This window comes from Dermochelys coriacea, chromosome 5 (assembly GCF_009764565.3).
Source record: "Dermochelys coriacea isolate rDerCor1 chromosome 5, rDerCor1.pri.v4, whole genome shotgun sequence".
NCBI lineage: Eukaryota > Metazoa > Chordata > Testudines > Dermochelyidae > Dermochelys > Dermochelys coriacea.
Genome location: NC_050072.1, coordinates 81,135,914 through 81,156,699, shown reverse-complemented (window position 1 = coordinate 81,156,699; position 20,786 = coordinate 81,135,914). Strand labels below are relative to the sequence as shown.

The following is a 20,786-nucleotide window of genomic DNA, read 5'->3' as shown; positions in this document are numbered from 1 at the left end:
TGAGCACATGTTAATCTATTAGTCATGCTTCTGTAAAGAGCAGCCTAATTTCACCAATAAGGTGCGCCAGATATGGTCACATGGTGCTATTTCAGCCAATTAGACTGAAAAAGTGGCTTGCAACGTATAACTACCCAACACCACATGTGTGACATTGTGAATGGCCTCCCCCAAAGTGAGGTCATTACTTTGTGACAAGTCCAAAGTATACTTCAGTGCCTTCCCACTTTTAATGTAGGGAACCTACTTGAGTTCGTAGTGTAAAGGTTAAAAGAGGGACATTTTTCTGTGTCAGCAAATACAAGGCAACTGTTAAATGAGGAGAGACTGTGAACTATGTTGGCAGGAAATGGCCAGTTGTACAGCTGACAAGCAGTCTTGGCAAGGCATATATGTAATGGTTTGGTACTGTAAGCTGTTTGTAGTTAGTGTGACCACAGCTGGCAGACAATCACTGCCTAGCACTGCTGACAGGCAGTAATCTAATCTGGCCTCCCATTTGTTCTTTGTTTTATCTGCTAAACACATCTTCATCTTCTTCTTCATTGACCTGAGTGCTATTTGAAATTTGAACATTGCATTTCATCTTGTTGACACCAGGGTGGCAGAAGTGTTATAATCAAAATCATGTAGAGCTGGGTGAACACTGCCAACAATTTTTCACAAAGATGTGTTCAGAGTTTTTAATCAGTTGACTTTATGTGCTTATTCTCCTTTTGTATGCTTTCATCAGGAATATTTTTGGAAAGGAATTTGCAGATAGGAAATTCATTTGAAGTCATGGTAAGCAAATTTCAAAATTTTAATCTGGACTGCTCTCACTGAAAACCTGATTTTAAATTACTTTTCCAGTCAGAATAGAAAGATCATGTGACTTGTGTCCAATTAAAACTTGAATTTTGAATAATCACACAATAATCACATACATTTCCATTTCAAAGCATGTATTGAGAAACTCCTTGTTAGATACTGGATTAGGCTTATTTACTTGTGAAAACACATCAGCATGCTCCTATTGCTTTTAGTTTATTTGTGAATTTCAATATAATATAAAGAAAAATCCTGTTTTCTTTACCTGCTCTAATTATTTAGTAGGGTAGTAGCACTCCATATCTGCCAGGTGTTAAGACACATGTAAGGAAAACAGTCCCTGCACCGAAGAACTTGAAATCTAAAAAGACAAATAGATGTGGTGAAGAGGGAAGAGCAGGTTGGAACTAGAATGCATTGCAAAATATGACTATTTTCAGATTTCTTCAGTGGGAGACAAACTTTTCATAAAAGCTGTCACCATTTTTTTTGTTTGTTTGTTGCCAGCTCTAGGTGCAACGTATATAAAAGGTGATCAGGGTGGTGACTGATGCAATAGTGCTTGGCCTGTTCTGTTTCGATTTTACCCCACCCCTTGTTAGACCACTTATCTCCCTTTCCCTCTGCGCACCCCCATCATATATAGCCTTGCAGTTGAGGAGAAGCATCGAGTGGAGGAGAAACCCTCCTGCTGCTGCTTTGCTCCTGCTATCCCTTTTGTATCCCTTTTTCCTCCCTCATATGCATAGATTGAGTGGGGAAGGTCATGACGCTTCTGTGTGTCCAATTTTCCATGGTGTGTATGTATGCTGTGCATCTCAGAATAGTTCATTCCTCTTTTATCCATCAGTAGATAGCAAGGAAAGAGAAGTGCCCAATCCCCAATAGTTTCATTTTAGGGACTGCTTAACAATAAATAAATGAAAACTTCCTTGGTCTAAACCAAAACATAAATTTCCCAGCATGAATTCCTCCCTTTTATAATTATCCACTTTCCCTTTCAGATAAGAAAAAGCAAGTGTTACCCAGACCCAAAGTAACATTCCACTTCACATGGCTATGTCAGAAATTTCAGTGGGAAAATAGCAGAAATGAAGGTACTAAGATGAAGTATGGATATGTGAATGCGTTTTGTTCCTTTGTCTGTTTCTTTTTAAAATCAATAAAACTGTCATCAACAGCAACAAAAAAAGTGTGTGAAATTAGAGAAATATTCTCTTTAAGATGTTAAAGATGCAAATGTCCCATTGTAAGATTCTGTCAGTTTCTCTGGCTAAAAAGGGATTCCAAGTCAACACAGCTGTTCTGGCTTAATATTTGTAATTGTAAACCTTTTTGTGGAATGCCAGTATTTTGTCTCTAACTTGATGTGTTCGTTTATGCATGACAACCAGAATGTGAATGATACTTTAAAAACAGAAAGTGTGTGTGTGTGTGTGTGTGTGTGTGTGTGTGTTGGGAAACCTACCAAAACAGAATTTTATTGTCTTTTGACAATTAGTGGTTTGCTTTTTGTCTACTTAAATTATACTCATCTCATTTAAGGTTTAAAAAAATGATCTACCACAGTTATGACATTCAGATGATCTAAAACCCCAGTGGGAAAGGCCCTTTTTGTATCCAAGTATTCCACCAAATAGACTTGGAAATATAACTGAACCACACAGTTCTTCCCATACTTCATTCCTGGAGGAAAAACTGAGAATGAAAATGAGTTGGAGTGGAATAGTTCATGAAAATGAGTTATAAATATCAAAACAAAATAGCTTTTTCATGTCATACAGACTAAAGCAAATTGGATCTAAGAACAGTCTAGTGGTTTTCCAGGTGGTTAAGGCTGATTGATGTAATGATCATACTTGGGATTCTGATTGCAGTAAACCATTATCTTATTGAAACCCTATGTGTTTGACTGAATATACATTGCCTTCTACCCATTGCAGTTATGCTCACCAAAAGGCAAAGATGGCTTTAGCCTTTAATATATGACTACAAAAGGTACCAGAGCCATGAATATACAGGGCCAAATTGATCTGTTCTAAACTTCATTGAAGATATTGACATACAAAGCCAACACCCAAAATGAGAGAATTTAGGCATCAAAAGAATTCTTGTGCGAACAACAATATAATCCAATCTTAATTTCCATACGCTATTAACTTCATTTTAATCTTAAAATACATCGAGAGTGGGGGGAAAATCAGAATTTTATTTTAAAGCAAAATCAAAATACAGATATCCTTGACCCATCATGAGTATTCCTCAAACCTGAGAGAGAGTTTATAATATGGGAATGATCAGTCATCTTAAACCAAAAAAATATCTTGAAGTTCAAAATCATAAAGCATGGTTTGAAGGCTATGTATAATTATCACATGACTTTGCTTAATTTTAAGGATCATTTCATACCTATTCTTAGCTCACATTACACAACCTTATCATAGGCAGTGCCAATGTTATAAAACTTAACTTCATGGTGGACAATTGGGATTAGAAATCAGTTTATTGAAAACAATGACCCACAGACTGCATTTCAAAAATGAACGGAACGTTCTGTTTAAATTTTAAATTTGTTAAACATTTAGCCTATTTATAAAGAAAGCCAACAAGAAGTTGTGAAAATTTAATCTTTTGAGTTGACTAAATTGGCTTTCAATCCAGATGAATTTTGTCCAAGATTATATAAATCTACAAGATGGAGTGGGAAACTGTTCTTGAGTTTAGAGCTGGCTGAAATTATTTAGGTTGGAAAAAAATAATAAACAAAGGTATTTCATTGACAACAAACTTCCACAAAATTTCTATTCATCCTATTGGTATGGATGGAAAAATAGCTTTATGGTTAAGGCCTTGGAGCTGGGACTTGAGAAATCTGGGTTCAGTCCCTGGCTCTGTCAGACTGCCTGTGTGACTTCTTCTGTAAAATGGCTTGTATATAGAGAATACAAGAGAATGTGGAGAATGTGTCTCAAGATGTGTATGTACAATGCTTAGTATAACAGGCCCTTTATCTTAATGCAAATAATATGATGCCTGATTTTGAGATCAGCTCCTCCCTTTATTTGCACCTGCAAATTGCAAGCATAATTTCAGGTACTATTAACAGCACTGAGATGTCTGAGTGCCTCTGTTCATCCACAACCAGGAAACTCTGTTGTTGTAGTGATAGTGTGTCAATAAATAATTTTAGATACAAAACTGCACTCAAAACTCTGTTCCCAGTATTTCTGGGCATAAAAAGTGAGGCAGGCTTTTAAATATCTTTGCTCATTCTGTGCAATACGGATTAAGAAAAGCTTCTTTTCCCTTTCCCCTACCGCAGTAGTCTATTATTTTTTTTTGGGCAGTCTTATTCTCATTTATAGTTGAGTAGTTTCTATTTATATACAAAAGGAAAATGAGTTTACTCATATAGGTGGTGGGGGGAACTTAACCCTTTCCAAAGTAAAATATCTACCAATTATATGAAAATGGACAAAAATGTGTGTGTGGTGTGTTTCTGAATAATGCTAAATGCTAATATTAAAATAGGTAATTCAATATGCAGACTACTATTGTACTTCATTTCTTCCATCTGCAGGCTGGAACATTTAAACTAGAAACAGTGAGAACAATTAAGTGCTTTTATTTTATTCATTTTTTAAACTGGCAATCTTTTCAGTGCTTTGATTTACTGGTGGATTTCAGTGTCTATCCTCAACCTAACATAGACAAATCATATTAAAGGCCTGGGTAAACCTATAATCTTCAACCCAAAGGCAAGCATAAAATAGCTTGGTGGTCTATGAGCAGTTGGCTCTGAAGATATCCAAAAGGAGGCAGGAGTTGGATATCCTCCATTGGGAGCACGTTCCCTTTGCATTACCCAGCATAGCAATACATTGATTTATTACATTAGATTAGTGGCTCTTGTGCAGCTGACATAGCATCATATAGCACACTTAAGACTTAAACTTTATTTTTTTCCTTTCTGGGTGGAAAATGGAGATGACCGAGACATTGTTCTAATTATTGTTAAGCTGAATAAACCTGGGACTATTGCACATTTATATCTGTTATATACTTTCATTGATATTTTTATGTTAGAGGTTAACTCTGCTCAGTGTATTACATAAAGTAAGTATATAGTGTACATTCCATCTGTTTCCATCATTAACTTAGATTTGTTTCTTTGAGTTGCAGTTTTGCAAAAGAAACTGCAAAACAAAAATTTCTTTCCTTCGCTTACAAATGTCTGAAGTCAGTTTCGATTAGTTCTGGATTCCTTTGAACCTCCATCATTTTGAAACAGTTCAGACCTTTAATTCAATCATTTGTCAGATTCAAGGAGATATTAAACAAAATAAAATATATAGAAAACACATGTTAAAAACAAATGCACATGTGAAAAAGAAACCCAGTTAATGATGCTCATCATCTCTTCCATAAGTCCAAGAAAAACATCTAGGCATTGCATGTTTGCAGTGCTCCATAGAAGATTTAAACTTGTAAAAACAAATTGCTAAGCAGTTAAAATATTTAATAAAACCACACTTTGGACACCACATGCTCTATTCATCATAATGGCTATCAGCTTCAGTTGCCTCTCTCTCCTGGGTTGAACTCTGAAAAGGGTCCCTTCTTGACCTCCATTTGTGCGTACACTTTTTTTTTGTGCAAATCAGTTACACATGCACATTTTCAGTCACTTTTGCACACTTTATGAACCTAAATTGTGAACAAAATTCATTTGTGCTTTGTCTAAACATACATCTGGGGTTTTGTGTGTGGAAATTCTGTGTAAGAATTGTGTATTGGAGTAAGCTGCTCTCAGAAAGTTGTATATACACTTATATTTGTAGGCCATGCTTTTAAAGTCCCATATGGGAATGAGGTATACAGAATATATTAATGATTAGCCCTCTCCAAATTAAGGGCCTGGTCCCATATCCTTTCTTCACAAAACAACTCTACTGAAGTCAATGGGAGTTTCTAGTGCACAAATGTTTTAGCTTCTTTCTTAGAATAAGGAATGAATAAAACCTTCAACTACTCCAACACGTGCATTCTGAAGGTCTCTTACCATTGCTTTTTTGATGACGTGGGGGGGGGAGTATTTTAAATTAAAGGAAATTACTATCTGAAAGTTCTTTTTCAGTGTTGTAGCTGTATCTGAGCATGTTTATATGTAAACATCACAGAGAAGAAAGCATGGTCTTGTAGTCTGGGAACTTGGATTCTATTACTTGGTCTGGTATAGATTTAACCAGTTTACCCTTCTGTAAAAAGGAAAAATAATATGAACCTACCTCAGTATGTCATGAGATTTAATTCATTAGTGTCTGCATGGCACTTTGAGCTCTTAGATGGAAGTTGCTATAAAAGTGGACAGTATCAGTAATGACCATTGTAGTGTAGTTTACATACAGAATAATATTCCATACAAAATAAGATGCACTAAAAGAATTACAAATGCAAAGCCAAAAACTCAAATGTTAGGAAGTGACAGAATTAAGGTTGTATGAAATCTTTAACTCCAGCTCCCTTGTGGATTATGGTAGTAGTCTTAACTGTTATATGATCACATGTTGTTTCTTAGCATGGAAAACTTCAGCCCTAGCAGTTAAGGTTTGGCAAAATAATAAGTAACTGAAATGGGGGGTTGTCGTGGAGATCAGAGAGCAGAAGGGCAATTGTAGTAAATGTGCACTCAACTGTAGAAATCTAATGGCATTGTGCATGTAAACCACATACAGAATGCTGCCATTTAAACCTGCGTATGCTCCTAAAGTTTTGTTAACCACTAGATTTTTTTTTTTTAAGAGGACATGGAAAGATGGCTTGTCTCTAGTAGCTGAATGTGTATATTTGGTCACAGGAAAGAATAGTAATCCTACCAGTAGCTTTCTGAGCAGAGAGGCAGTATAAAATATGTATGCTGCTATAACAATCCATTTTTATGGAAAATAATATTTTAAGGAAATTTTGGTTATGATCATGAAATAGCACATCCTTGGTAAACAAGCGACAAGGGGGAATATTCATTTGGCATATTTTAAAAAGAATTCTTGCATTTAAAGACTCTAAAATATGTGTGCAGATAAAATTGAAAATATGCACACAATGCACTTAGAAAAGAGATGTTACATGATAAAAGTTTTTGTATTGCTTTGATTCATATATTTTATTTTATTTTTTAACTGGGCTTTTTGAGTTCCCTAACTTTGAACATTTACAGGGAAAGCAATTTAATTTTAAATGGCAGTCTGTCTCACATGAAATTAGTGGACTTAGTCAAGACTTCTTTACTTCTGGTTTTTGAACAACAGACTCCACTTTGTCATTTTTCTTAATTTTTAAAAAATCATTACAGTTCTTCCTTTTTAAAATGAATTAAACAAGGATATTTTACCTCTTTACTGATGTTAATTCATCACATGTTTATCTACACAGACAAGTTTTGGCTATAAAAATACAGTACTTGCCTTTGTGCATCGTGTCATGTTTTAGGACGGGCTAAAAATAACAGTGGAAAGCGGGATAGTGTCACAGTGAAAACATCTTGCATTTCAAACATTTGGAATCTATTAACCTTACAGTCTCCTTTCCTTGAGAAGGTGTCATGTCAGTTTCCCTAACCTCAGAATTGTGTTACAAGAGTTGAACTCTGCTTAGGAGAGTACTGTAAATACTACTTCATACTGTTGGAATTTGTCAGTGTAATTGTTGTAACTTCATATGTCTGCTGTTTAGTTTTTTTAATATACCTAGTGCTGATTGATTGTGCTTATGCTAGAAAAGTAATTTTACCCTAATTATGCACAGGGATAGGGTATTTTTTGTTGTTTTTAAATACATATATGCCATTGGAAACTGTTCAACATCAATATATGAGCATACGACTGTTAAAGTATCTTTAAAAAAATCCCCATTGGAACTGTCATAGGATAGGTAGAAATAAAACTGCCAAATCCAAATCATGTACATTATCGACCTATTCCAAGTCAGAATAAAAGAGTACTAGTTTTGGAAGGCATGTGCTGTAGTGATCAGAGTTGTAGTGAGAGAGTTAAGAAAACTTGGTTTTAATCTCCACTTTTTTCAACTTAAGCGATTTGATTGTTGTCACAGCATGTAACCACCGTTCAGTGTTTGTCTACCTGGTGTAGACTAGCTATGATACTTAACCTCTAGGAGTGTTATGAGGTTGATTTAAGGACTAGTTGGTGTCAGGCTTTGAGACCCTTGTATGAAAGGATGCAAGGACAAAGAATATTACACTACAGTACTTTTCTAAATCTACAAAGGAGTATATCCAGGAATTGGACAGCTGAGACACAATCTCTACTTTAATGTCAATTTGTCAAAGCAGTCATATCATGGGCATCAATGTGTAGTTACCTGCGACGTACCAAGAATGAGGGACATAATTTTATCCCCTTTGCCCAAATTTATAAGAAGTAGACTCTGAATCCAAAGATTTATAATGATCTACATGGCACTTCCAGGAGGAGACACTCCAACACCCCATTATACATCCTTGATGTACAGTATATCATGAAAAGATTCCACAATGTAGTAAAAACTTGAGAAATACAGAATGAACCATAATGGCCTGGAGCTGTAGAGTCAAAGGGGATTTGTCTAGCATCTTGGTGGTGGTTTAAATGCTATAGTGATAAAAGCAGTAGAAATACCTAACTGATGAATAAAGGATGTCAGATATACTCTGTCGGGTAACATTCTGGGAAGCTATAATAAAGCATCAAAAGCTAGCAAGCGCAAGTTTTTTCATTTTTTCTGGTCACTTGTGTGCAATATGGACTGTAGCTTGTGTACAATGTGATAAGATAAAGTACAGTCGTGCAGAATGGGAGTACTAGTAGTATGTAGTCTATTGGTAAAACTTACCTAGTGTGGAGGGCCTGCATAATACCCTCTGCTGTCAATTAAGCCCTCAATGTTTTAGGGATGGAAAAATCTCTCTCTCCCAATATGCCTTGGTTCTTTGGCTGATCTTGATAACACCTCCCTCCCTCTACCATATTCCATGGTCTCTTTCAACATTTCCTGAAGCCAATGTACAAACTTGGCCTCCATTGTCTCCAGCCCAACTTACTTCTGGTTTCCTAACTTTTAGATGATGTCCAGTAGCTTTGAATTCCTTCACCACTAGAATGGGTTTATTATTGATTGCGTTCACTCCCTAGAAATGGTTTTGTTATAAGTTTGTCACCACTCTTATCCTTCTATCAGTAATAGTGGCATATGCTTAGGATCAGGATTGTCACCATTTATTAAGACAGTGGAGCAAGTGGGGAAAACTAGTGTATGTCAATGACAGAAAGAACAGTTTCATGGTTATACTGTGTGTAAAATTTATTTTAAAATCTTAGGAACATTATTGGCATGAATAAGATGGCTTGTAGATGAAAGCAAAGGAGCCATTTGGACTTGTATATGTAGATGCAGAAGGACTGCTTTTTCCCTGTAACACCAGTCACAAAACAACATTCAGTGACATTTCCCCTCCTTTCCTGCATCTCTTTCCTTCTATTCAGCCATCCTAGAGGTCATAAGATCCCCTTGTTGGCATTTTTAAGATGAACCCAGAAATTAGAAGTGTGAACATCACTAGAGAGGTGAATTAAGCATTCACTGCTATCTTTCAAATGATCGTGTAATTCTTCATAAAACTAAAATAATAAAGGCCTTTCTTTTCCATGGCTATGTTTCCATTTGTTGCTGGGACAGCCTGTTCTCTAAATCTCCATAAAGCTCCATAACACTCATTACAGTATTCCGGCTGTGCTTCATAGACCACAGTCAAGCTGTAAAATAGAAGGACTTGCCATGCCAACCACTGGAGTTTACCTTGTAGTTTCTCATTTCATGCTGATATTTCACAGTCAGGCCTAACTTATTTACACTGTATTTAATGACATGCAATACTTCATTTCTGAATAGATGCAAACAGGCAGCAAATTGGAAATACAAGCTAAAGAGATACAGGTGGATGTTATTGCATAAACAGTATTTGGGTTTCTGAAATTACAATTATGACACCCCTGGATGATCTCTGATCCTGCCATATTATGATGTGACAGATGTATATTGCTGTGATTTCTCTAGTGATGCTCGCTGTTGCTTCCTTGTCAGCTTTAATAACAGAGCAACTGGACAGACTAAATTGAAATGATTTATCCTCTATGAAAGTCATAGTCAAAGCATGCTGTCATAGTAACAGGTTAGGCTTTCTGTAACAATGAAGTTATCATGCATAAAAGGTTTGTGCTGCTTGTAACCACGTTGTGTCTAGTAGTGTCACTGATACCAATGTGTTCCTACAAAAGGAACTGCATGGGGCCGCTCTTTCTGCCCCTTTTTATCCTCCCCATTCCCTTTTGTGAATATGAATCAAGCACATTATTCAATAACATCTCATCCCTTTTTTACTAATAGGATCCTTAGTTCTGAGAATTTAAAAAGATGGTCATACTAAAGACAGCTTATCCTTCTGTGCTCCTCAAATGGCTCATCTCAGGGGCAAGTGAGTAAATTATGACTATTTTGGATTTACTAACTGGCTGTGCAGTGGGACCTTAAAAGACTAGGCTGAACTTAACAAGTTCTTAAAAATTACTGAAATTAGTGTTTTTTGGCTCTTGAATTTGAACAAATATTTATAATTTTTTTCTACATTCACAGAAAATTAATGTAATTTGGTGATTAAGTTTAGTGCCTTTGTTATGTAGCTGTGGCACTAATAGTAGCTACTACCTTTTCTGTGGTTAGTAACACTGGAACAGCAGAAATGCTTGACCTGCTCCTGTTATGAATCAAGTTTAATTTCACAGAAGGTGAGCTGACTTCAGTGGGAAGAAGATTTCACCCGAGAGGAGGTCCCCATTTCATAGTTTCACAATTATTCCTTTTGTTCTCAACAGATACAGTATAGAACAAATCTTAGCTTCCATTTTCTATAAACCAATAAGTAGTTACAAAAGAATATTTAAGGTAAAAAGTTATAGGAGGACAATGAGAAATGATGTAAATATATTAATTGCTATTAGCCTTTTTAGTCTTGGCCAGCTTAACTAGTTGCCTTTGTGCAGTAGGCACAAAATATAACCATAGTGAGAATTAATCTACTTGTTCAGTATAGTACTTGAGAAAATACTGCTTGTTTATATTACTCCACAAGTAAAACATAGACAGGCAATACTAATGGTACAAGGGAGTTACTGATCACTTACATTATAACACCACTTTTAACACTTTCACCATGGTGTTCATGTCTAAATCTGTCCCGGGCCCCATCTGCTCCACAATCCCCCACGTCCTAAAGAACCTATACTATACTTGGTATGGGACTGAGCTGCACCCAGCCACCACAAGGGTTCTTTTTGAGTACTGTAGGAAGCTTTTATGAAGCAGGGGCCTTACCTGGTATTGAACACATGCAACTCATTTTGCAACCAGTGTGATTTGGGAGCAATTGTCTCTCAAGAATTAGGTCTGAAATGCAGAAATGAACTGAGTTTGGTGGCGAATACAATAAAATATCAGATACAAGAGGCAGCTGATGTATCATTTTGGGCCATCTCTGTTCAAGCAATTTTTATGGTTTACTTACATTAACAGAGGGAGGTTTTGGTTAGTTTTTCTGAGCAGTAGTCTGTTGCGTCTATGCTCTGCTTTTGGTGCTCCTGTACCACAAAACATATGTTCCTTCACAATATCCTGCATTTTTCCAGTTCTAATAACTCTACCTAAAATTCCACAAAGCAATTGAAAATATAGTACCATGCTTAATATATAATGGTATAGGAGTAAGTTTGTCATTCAATATCAGAGCTGACATGAAGAAACGAGTGATGTTATTTGATAAAAGCTTTATTTGCCAAAGGAATGGGAGGCCATTTTAGGTTTAACTTTTCTTCATTGCGTTACATCAGTTTGCTGGACCAGAGAATATATTGGACTTGAATTTCTATTCTGTAGTACCATCAGTTGCTAAACTAAACTGCATATGCTTTGTGTGCAAAAAAAGTCTTAATTTTTTCTAGGTACAGTAAACAGAATTACGCTAAATTTTGGTCTTCAAATAATGTACACATATGGAAAAAGAAAAGAAGTACTTGTGGTACCTTAGAGGCTAACAAATTTATTTGAGCATAGCGCAATAGTTTATGCTCAAATAAATTTGTTAGTCTCTAAGGTGGCACAAGTACTCCTCTTTTTTTTTTTTTTTTTTCGAATACAGACTAAGAAGGCAGCTACTCTGAAACCTGTACACATGGATTAGTTTTAATATATTCATGCAATTAAATAGAATTATTAAGCTATTGAGGCTTACTGTAAGAAATATATTAAACATTGTACTGGTGCTGTTCAGTAGTTAATCTGTAAATAAATTTCCAATCGCATGGGATTTTTGACTGTACAATAACTTGCTTTACCAAATCTAAATTAAATGTGTATTTCGGAAGCAAAGTATAAAAGACTAGCTACTATATTTAGTGCACAGCAAAAAGTGGCAACTTCTTTTGGGAAATTTAGTCTAATGGTTTATTTTAAAGGTCATAGTATAGTCATTGTGGTGTTTCTAATAAATGTGCTGAATCAGGTGGCTTTCAATAGAAAGAAAGAGAGCACCTTTTACTTGAAGAATGAGTAGCTCATTATACATCATAGAAGATAACACAGTCGAGCTGTACCAATAAGAAATCCATTAACTTTTAAAGTGTCTATGATAAATTTTCTGTTTCTTTGGGAATTAGACCAACTCTACAACTTAAATTCTCAGTAATTGGACTTCTTATTCATCACCCTCTGTGTTGAAAATGTATATCATAATGACTAATTTAATTTTTTCTCTTAGGTTTAGTGAACTAAAAAGTTTATATTGGAAAAGGACCAGCTGGTTAATATTCATGCAGTGTAGTCCAATACAAATCATTAGGTAATTTTGGTACAGAACATCTTGCATGAGTTTCTTACCAAATCATGTCTTGAAGACTTGCAGTTCACATAGCTAAATTATGTAAAACCTCATACTGTGCTTACTCAGAGTAACTTTATGAGAAACAATTACTTGTGCTATTTGTAGCTAATCAGGGTCAAATTTTCAGTCACTCTGACTTTTCATCTGCAAGAATGCACAAAAATCTGGGTACTCAAAAATACACTTAATTATTTTGTGTACATAACACAACTCAGCTGTCCACACACTAGTGCCTTTTGGCATGTGAAAAATCCCTTCTGCATTCATTTTTGAAGGGACAACACTTGCTTAAAAATTGTGTGGGTGTAAAACTGAAGGTCGCAGCTGAAAATATGGGTACTTTGCAACTGTAAATAATATTGCTTAGTAAAAGTCAATTGGGCTATGCAAATTTACGCTATGATTTCTGGCCTATAGTCTTTGAAGTGCAAAAATTTAGTCATACATTGACTCTTCATGTGCAAGAATTTGAAAAGCAACCACTTGAAATCAGTTATATTTAAGTTGATCATTAAGGCCAGGTTTTGCCAACCTTTCTTGCCCTGAGTAGTACACTGCAAGAAGTAAGGTACTACTAAACATGAATAAGACTGGCAGAATCGGTCCCTTAACCTATTTGATATAAATCAAATGTAATGGCTATGACTTGAAGTGGTCACTATTGTTGGCTTCTGGAATGGATTTTTACTTTTTTACTTAAAAAAATCCATATTCTGTTGGGTTTCAATCCTAAAATTTCTACTCACATTGGTAACAATCGCATGAGTATTCTCACTGAAGTCCAAGACTAGGCCCATTTATATCTAATGAGTAACTAGATAGTAACTAGAGCTATTGTGGAAGTAATGTGCACTCATATAGCACTTCTTGTCTGTAGCTCTCGAAACATTTTGTAAAAATGGATAAATGTTGTGATCTCACTTTCTAATGGGTAACCTGAGGCATAGCCTACTTTTCCAAGGTCCCACAGCAAGTCAGTGGTAAAACCCAGAAGAAAACCAATGTCTCTTAAATCTTAGCCCTATGCTCAGTCAACTTGGCAATAATTACCCCCTTATTTATGAAAATATAGCATGTTATTTTTATAAATAAAAGATACTTCTAATACTTGAATACTTCAGTCTAATACTGGGTCGTTATTTTCACATTGGCATTGCATATTGCTTTTTCTAATATGAAAAGGACTGTCTGTCAGGAAGGCACTGATGCGTGCAGAAAATGTGGAGGATTTTTGGAAGAGTGTAAATGAATATGCACAAAGATCACCTAATGGTTCTATAACATTCTTGTCACTTTCTTTTGGCCATGTATCACAAACAATTTCTTGGCTCTGTAACTGCTTTTTTATAGTCATCTTATGGACAAGCACTGATCCTTTAGTAAATGAATAGTACTATTCACACTGATTTCAAGAGAATCTTAGCCAGCTGCTACTGTGAGTACAACTAATAATAATACTAATAAATACTCAATCAGTGTTGGACTCAAAGATGAACATAAAGCTCATTTCACTGCTGAGCGTGGACCCTGAAACTCTGTGTGTGTACGTGCGCGCACACACACACGTAGTAAAGCTGGCTGGAAAACAAAAATTCCATTTAGTGAGAAACTTTGAAGTTTCAGCATTTGTTTTTTTGTTTTGCATTGGAATAAAAAAAAGCCAAAAATAAAACTTGGTAGAGGGGAAGAGACCCCAGAATGGCAAACAGCCCTCTGGCTAGGGCACTTGTCTATCATGTGCTTGACTGAGAATAGGGATTCAAACTGAAATCTCTCACATCCCAGGTAAATGGTCTAAACACCAGGCTATAGAATCACTCTTTCCTCTTCCCCCCCATCTTCCGTCTTCCTTCTTTTTGGAGCCGTTTGACTTTGTGGCACAATGAATATTTATACAGAGAAAGAGGCTGACTCTCTAGCCCAGTTTCTAGGGTTCTTTCCTGAGGTATGGGAGATCTAGAATCAGGCAGAGAAAGGAGCTGAATCTGTTGCCCATATCTCAGGGGAGTGCCCTAACCACGTAAGTGTTATGTACTACTTGTACACAGTAGGTTGAAGGGCTGTACTGGCAGGTCAGGCTTGTGTATCCGATATAGACTCACTACAGAGCTTACTTCTCAGAGAGAGACACAACCAATATGTTCATGATAATATCCTTTAATGCTCTGTCTGCTTCCCCATAGCATAAATTAAAGACACCTGAATATCTCCAGTTTCCTGGTGGAGCTTTGTACAATTCAAAATCTTGCAAAAGACTGCTTTCAGTCTGTCCACTGTGAAAGTTTATCAAAGCTGAAGATCACTGGGCCATTGAAGAGTGACCTCTTGATGAGATCCTGCAACCTTTATGGGATTTTTTCCTTCTGTTTTTCACAGAAATTCTGTTATAGATCTGAGAGAGCTTCCCAAAGAAAACTTTTGTCAAAAGTGATAAGTTTCCACAAAAAGTTTAGGGTTCAACAAATCTGCATTTATCCTATTGAAAAAAGTAGTCTTAAAAAAATTCCTGCCCAACTCCAACTCCAATATTTTTTGCCTGTAAACACCGATGAAACAAACTTTATTGGTTTGTCTCAATTGTTTTTTTTTTTAACTTCACTTAAAATGATCAATGTTAAAAAAGTCATCTGTCTAAGCCTCATCCTGCCCGTACCATATATTTTTCTTTATTTCTTTCTGATCTGGGTCTCGCTCAAATAAAACCCCTTGAGAAAGGAGAAAAATTAAATCTCAAAAAAATTAAAATTGGATGGTATCAATATTCTAAAAATACAAGACTAGAATCTTTATTCTAAGATGCACATTTTTCTTTGTAGTTAATAATGTGCAAGTTTGAAATGCCTGTAGAGATTACTAGTCTATGTGGTGCATATTTGACACAAACGGTAAAGTGTGGTAATAAATTCTCAGAATTTTTTGTTGTTTTACAAAGAATCTGCCATCACTTATCTATGTCTGTTTTATAGCTCAGGAAGAGACAACACTTGAAAACATAATAGCCAGATGATCTCAGGATGCAAGAATCCTTTAGATGTTTTCTGAGACCTATTGAAATATGCTTCAGTTTGACAAAAGCAGGAAATGTTAATTTTTCAGCTCTTCTATAAACACAGGGATGATCTGTAAAGCGAATGCTGTTGTCACAGCAAATGCACACTGGAATGATTCAAACCCAATTAATGGTTATATGATGCACTTTGAATATATTTGATGCAGCAACAACTGGTAAACAGCTTTTCAGATTCAGCTGTTGAAAAGATTCCACCTTTTTCTTTTAACATAAAAGCACGGCAATTTTTTACCAGACAACTCTCAAAGCTCCTCACTTGAAGTATGCCATTTTTTCATACAAAACTCCTTGTTAAGCGTATGCTTTGGGCTTATACCATTTTCTTTTTTAGTAGTAGAAAAAGATGTTGGTGGGTGCAGATGTTTTCAGTAACTGTATTTAGTAAAGCTTAAGTTTTAATTTTAATACAAATTAGAAGCGTGTGTGTGTGTGTGTGTGTAGATAAAATATAATATAATATATAATATAATAATATATAATATAATTTTTTTTTAAAAAGGATGATTATTCTCTCCATTCCTTTTTGTTTTACTGCCTAATCTGGAGTCGGGTGTTGTGGCATGCACTTGTAATCCCAACTACTTGGGAGGCTGAGGCTGGCAGATCACTTGAACTCAGTGGTTCTGGTCTGCAATGTGCTACACCGATCGGGTATCTGGTGCCACTGACAGCTTGGCCAGAGGGTGGCTGAAGGAATGGCTAGAACAACACGAATGATGTGTTGTGATTGGCACTCTCTCTGTGAGGGCTGTTGGACCGATCAATCAAGGTGACAAACTAACCTAATCTGGTGGTAATAATATAAGACACTCACTTGCAGTCCTAATACCAGTGTACTTTTGGAGTGTGAAAAATAAAAGAAATCTGTCAGTTGACTTTAGCTAGCCTTCCCTAGCCTCCAGGATGAAGAAAGTTGTGTAAGTTTGTAGTTTGAAGTGTTTCTGGAGTGAGGCTATTGTGACTTCATCCCAATCAATGTTTCTGATGCTGCATGTAATTCCTAGAAATACCATTCCTCTGCAGAGAATTACAAAACACACACCAGTTCCCAGAGGGTGAACAGATAAGATATCTATAGAAAATATCAGAACCCACCAGCCCTCACCAACTCCCTTCAGTGTGTTGCAGTTTCAGGGTTAACTGCACTCTTGACTCCTGGTTTTCCTCGAAGGCATCCACTTAAGTTTCAGGCTTCCTAGCCTTTACTTCTCTCAGACTGAGACCAACCTCTCTCTCCCTTCAGACCAGGGTTTAGGCTTGCAGTGCCCCTGCACTTCACTATGATTTCCCTAGCAGGTCTGACCAATGTCCAGCACCTGTGGTTAACCTTTCTCCAGGGCTGCAACAGCATATATCAGTTACCAATGAGCCTTCACAAAGCAAAATACTTTTGCCCTTAGAACGAATGTATTACAGAGAAAACATAATCATGCTAAATGCTCATCAGAGGTCACACATCAGTCTTATGTGACCCTAGTAAGCCAAAGTCCTTCGAATCTTTTTGCAAGAGCTGGGGGTCCCTTGGATAAAAGGTCATGTCAGTTTCCTGATTTTAAAAAAGGGCCTGTGTCAGTTTACACTTATTTTTTTTTTAATACCAAAAGTGCTTTTTGTCTGTGGGTCTCTGGAAAACCTAGTTTGAACAAGAAAATGTAAGCCACCCTAGGAGGCTTACACCTTTCTGGGGTTGTGTATCATTTTAGTGACTAGCCTCAATCACCTCCCACTGCTTTTAGTTCCTGGAGGAGCTTGGGCGATCCTCCTGCACCCTGGAGTGGCATACAGTCCACAGCCTACAATGAAACCATTCATAAATTTAATATTGTATGGTCCCCCAGACATAATGCATACAGTTACAATATCTGTCTCAATGTATGAAAGCACTTCACATATTTCAAGTTGATTTGATATATTGTCACTTACTCTGCAGAACTGCTACAACAGTGAAATATTTGCTTGACAAATGCACTCTTCTCAATCACATACATTTTATTCTTTTGGTTGGCAGTCTCCTAAGACCTTTTGGGCAGACTGTGTAATAGCAGTGTGTCTCTTTTGCTGATATGAGGACATGTACAGTTAGGACTGCAACCATTTCTTGACAGCGAGTTTCAGCTTCCATAGCAATCCATCGTCTGTAGTCTGGACAGCAAGCATCCTGAGTTTACTCTGAATCTGGATTATTTTGCTGCTTTCCTAATTCATTAACTAACTGCTGGTCACCTTTAAAAGGAGCAGTTCTAAAAACTCAAGCCATCAAAGGCCTTTTCACTGGTCCACATATTTTTCTTCAAGTATAGGTTGTCTACAGATGACACTGGTTTCTCCCTAGGTACTGATTAGGGCTGATAGATAATAGTTTGAGCAGCAATGCCAACCCACCTAAAGCAGCCATATTTATGTCTTCCAGTTTGAAATGAAACATTGGCTCCCTTGTGCTCAATAAAGCTCACAATCTGCAGTGCCCATGAGGAAGAGGCAGGACTATGATGAGCCATGTGCTCCAGCAACAAATCTGCATGATGTAAAGAGGTTGGCTGCTTCCACACAGCTAATCTTAGAAGAACCTGTGCAATGGGAACCCATATTTGGGAAGTAACAATCAAGCTTTCTTCAGAGATTGGTCCTTCATAGAACATACACCAGAAGAGAGGGCAGGCTCACATTTGGATTCTGAAAATTTAATGAACTTTGTCGTCAACTGTATAACTAGAGGTGGTTGAAACGTCGAATTTCTCTTCTGTAGGAAACAGAGACATTTTAAAATGTCCTTTTATCCTGAATTGGAATGAAAAATCAAACATTCACAATTTTGCAGAAAGTTTTGAAACAAAATTTTTCAATAATATCTAGCCAACGTTACCAAAGCAATATTAGAACTTCTACTATAAGAGATGAAATTGTTGCTGGCACAAAATGCCCGAGGCAAGCAACAGCTGAATTCGCTGCCCGGTGTGCGCCGCCCAATAATCACAAAGAGGTGGAGAAGTAGAAAAGTTTATTTGAAGCTTCAAGCGGTACAGGGAGACAACAATCTCAAATCCCACACACCAGTGCAAGCAGTTACACATATTTTATACATTCATTCTTTAGTATACTTATCCAATAGCAAGCTGCCCTGAGTATCCATATAGCCAATCCGGTATACCAGCCAGTTCCCCTTTTTCCTCTTATCATCTATTCCCCCATATATGGAGTTGTTTGTTCAGCATTATCTAACATTCCTGTCCTGCTTGACCTAATCTTGCTCCAGCCAGTTTGCGCCTGCAATACACTGTTGCAAACTTCTCAGCGTGACCGCTGTGAGTGTCTCCGGGCAGAAAAGGGAAGGGGGGGCCATCTGGGCCTAGAGCGAGGGGGCTTCATCGACACTCGTGGTCTTCCATCCCCTTGAGTTACTTAGTGGCCATGCCCAGTGTCCCCAACAACTCCCTCCTTTGAGAATACTCAACAGCCTTGTCTCTGAGTTTTCTCACTTGGGCCCTTATCTTTTTATAAGGGGACTTTGCATAAGCACTTTGTGGTAGCCCTGAAGGGAATGCATTACCATGTTTTTTAAAAGGGCTCTGACACATGATATTGCACAACATAACACCATCAGTACGATTAAGACAGGAAGAAAATTTTTCAACAGACTAAATAAACCACCAAGCCAAGATGACAAACCCCAGCCTGAAAACAAGGTTTGCAACCAATCACTCTCGGGGGCAGTGTAAGCAGCCTGTGCTCCGGCTCGGGCATGGGCCTCAGTCTGTACCACCTTATCATAAATCTCATAACTGCTGTTATTTACATATACACAACATTGGGACCTGAGAAGGGCACAAACACCCCGTTGGGATGCCAAAAGGTAGTCCAAGGCCAGCCTGTTCTGGAGGGAATACGTTCTGAGCTGCTGTACCTCCTTATTTAATGTTACTACTGCTGACCCTAGATCACAAATCGAGTCCTCTAATTCTAAGGCTACTTTTTCAAGCACCATTTGAAGCCTTACAATATAGCGGCCTATGCATGCTATGGCTGGCCCGGTAATCAGTGGCACAATTCCCAGTATGGAGCTCCCTATAAGCTTTTCAGTTGCGAGGGGATTCTTAGCATTGCCCTCCAAGGCTGCATTGAGTTGCCGCAGGATCTCTTCTCGTGGCTCAACAGAGGTATCTCTGGTATTCCTAATCTTTCCTTAGGGCAGTGTGGTGGTTATTGAAAGATGAGGAACTCCATAAGCTATATAACAGCTACCTGTCCAATTGGCTGGCAATACCTTGTAAGCCTTTTGGCCACATACAAAATAGTGACCCTGTAGGGCCCAGTAAGGACTGTTTCTTAGAGGGATTCCTGGGATATTTAAGGCCGCTTTTCCAAACAATTCATATGCCCCCAGGGGGGCTTCCCATTCTCCCGAGGGGTATAAGGGGGGGTATTCCTAATAGTGCTGTTCAAATTGCACTCACCATAAGGATCGCTGCAAACCCACCATTGGCCTGCTATAGTGGAAATATTAACTGAATGGCAATTTATATTTCCTGACCCTCCTTTTGTGGAAGGATCATTCGTAAGAGTTTCCCCAAAAGGGGAGGAACCATTACATCCACACTGTTGACCTCCCCTCTCGGTTTTTATCCAATATCCATCGACCCACTGTGTAATAACACAGGAGCTCCTTCCCACAGGATGCCTATAGTGATCAGGTTGGTTTTGGGTAAAACAGAACACTCCCTCAGTGAGTACTGCAACTGAATACTCCTGATCCTGGTATGTAGCTTGCTGCAAAGAGATCTTATCCCAGAACGGTGAGTCCGTTCAATTTCTACTTTCCTGCTCTTTGGTGGTGGTTAATTCTACTAGGGTTAAGGGCAGCATGACAAGGGGCACTCCTGTTCTGGCGGAAAGTGGAGTCGGAGTACACACCCAGCAATCAGT

General features: G+C 37.4%; 1 long non-coding RNA gene across 2 annotated transcripts in view; it reads left to right on the top strand.

Moving 5' to 3' along the window:
* Positions 1-20,786, top strand: part of LOC122460398 — a 61,378-nt gene that overhangs the window by 16,391 nt on the left and 24,201 nt on the right. The window contains exon 2 of one of the 2 annotated variants that reach the window (XR_006281676.1): positions 734-783. The exons of the other annotated variant lie outside the window; for it this stretch is intronic. This is a non-coding gene — a long non-coding RNA (uncharacterized LOC122460398). The remainder of the gene's footprint in view (positions 1-733; positions 784-20,786) is intronic. 2 annotated transcript variants of the gene reach the window in all.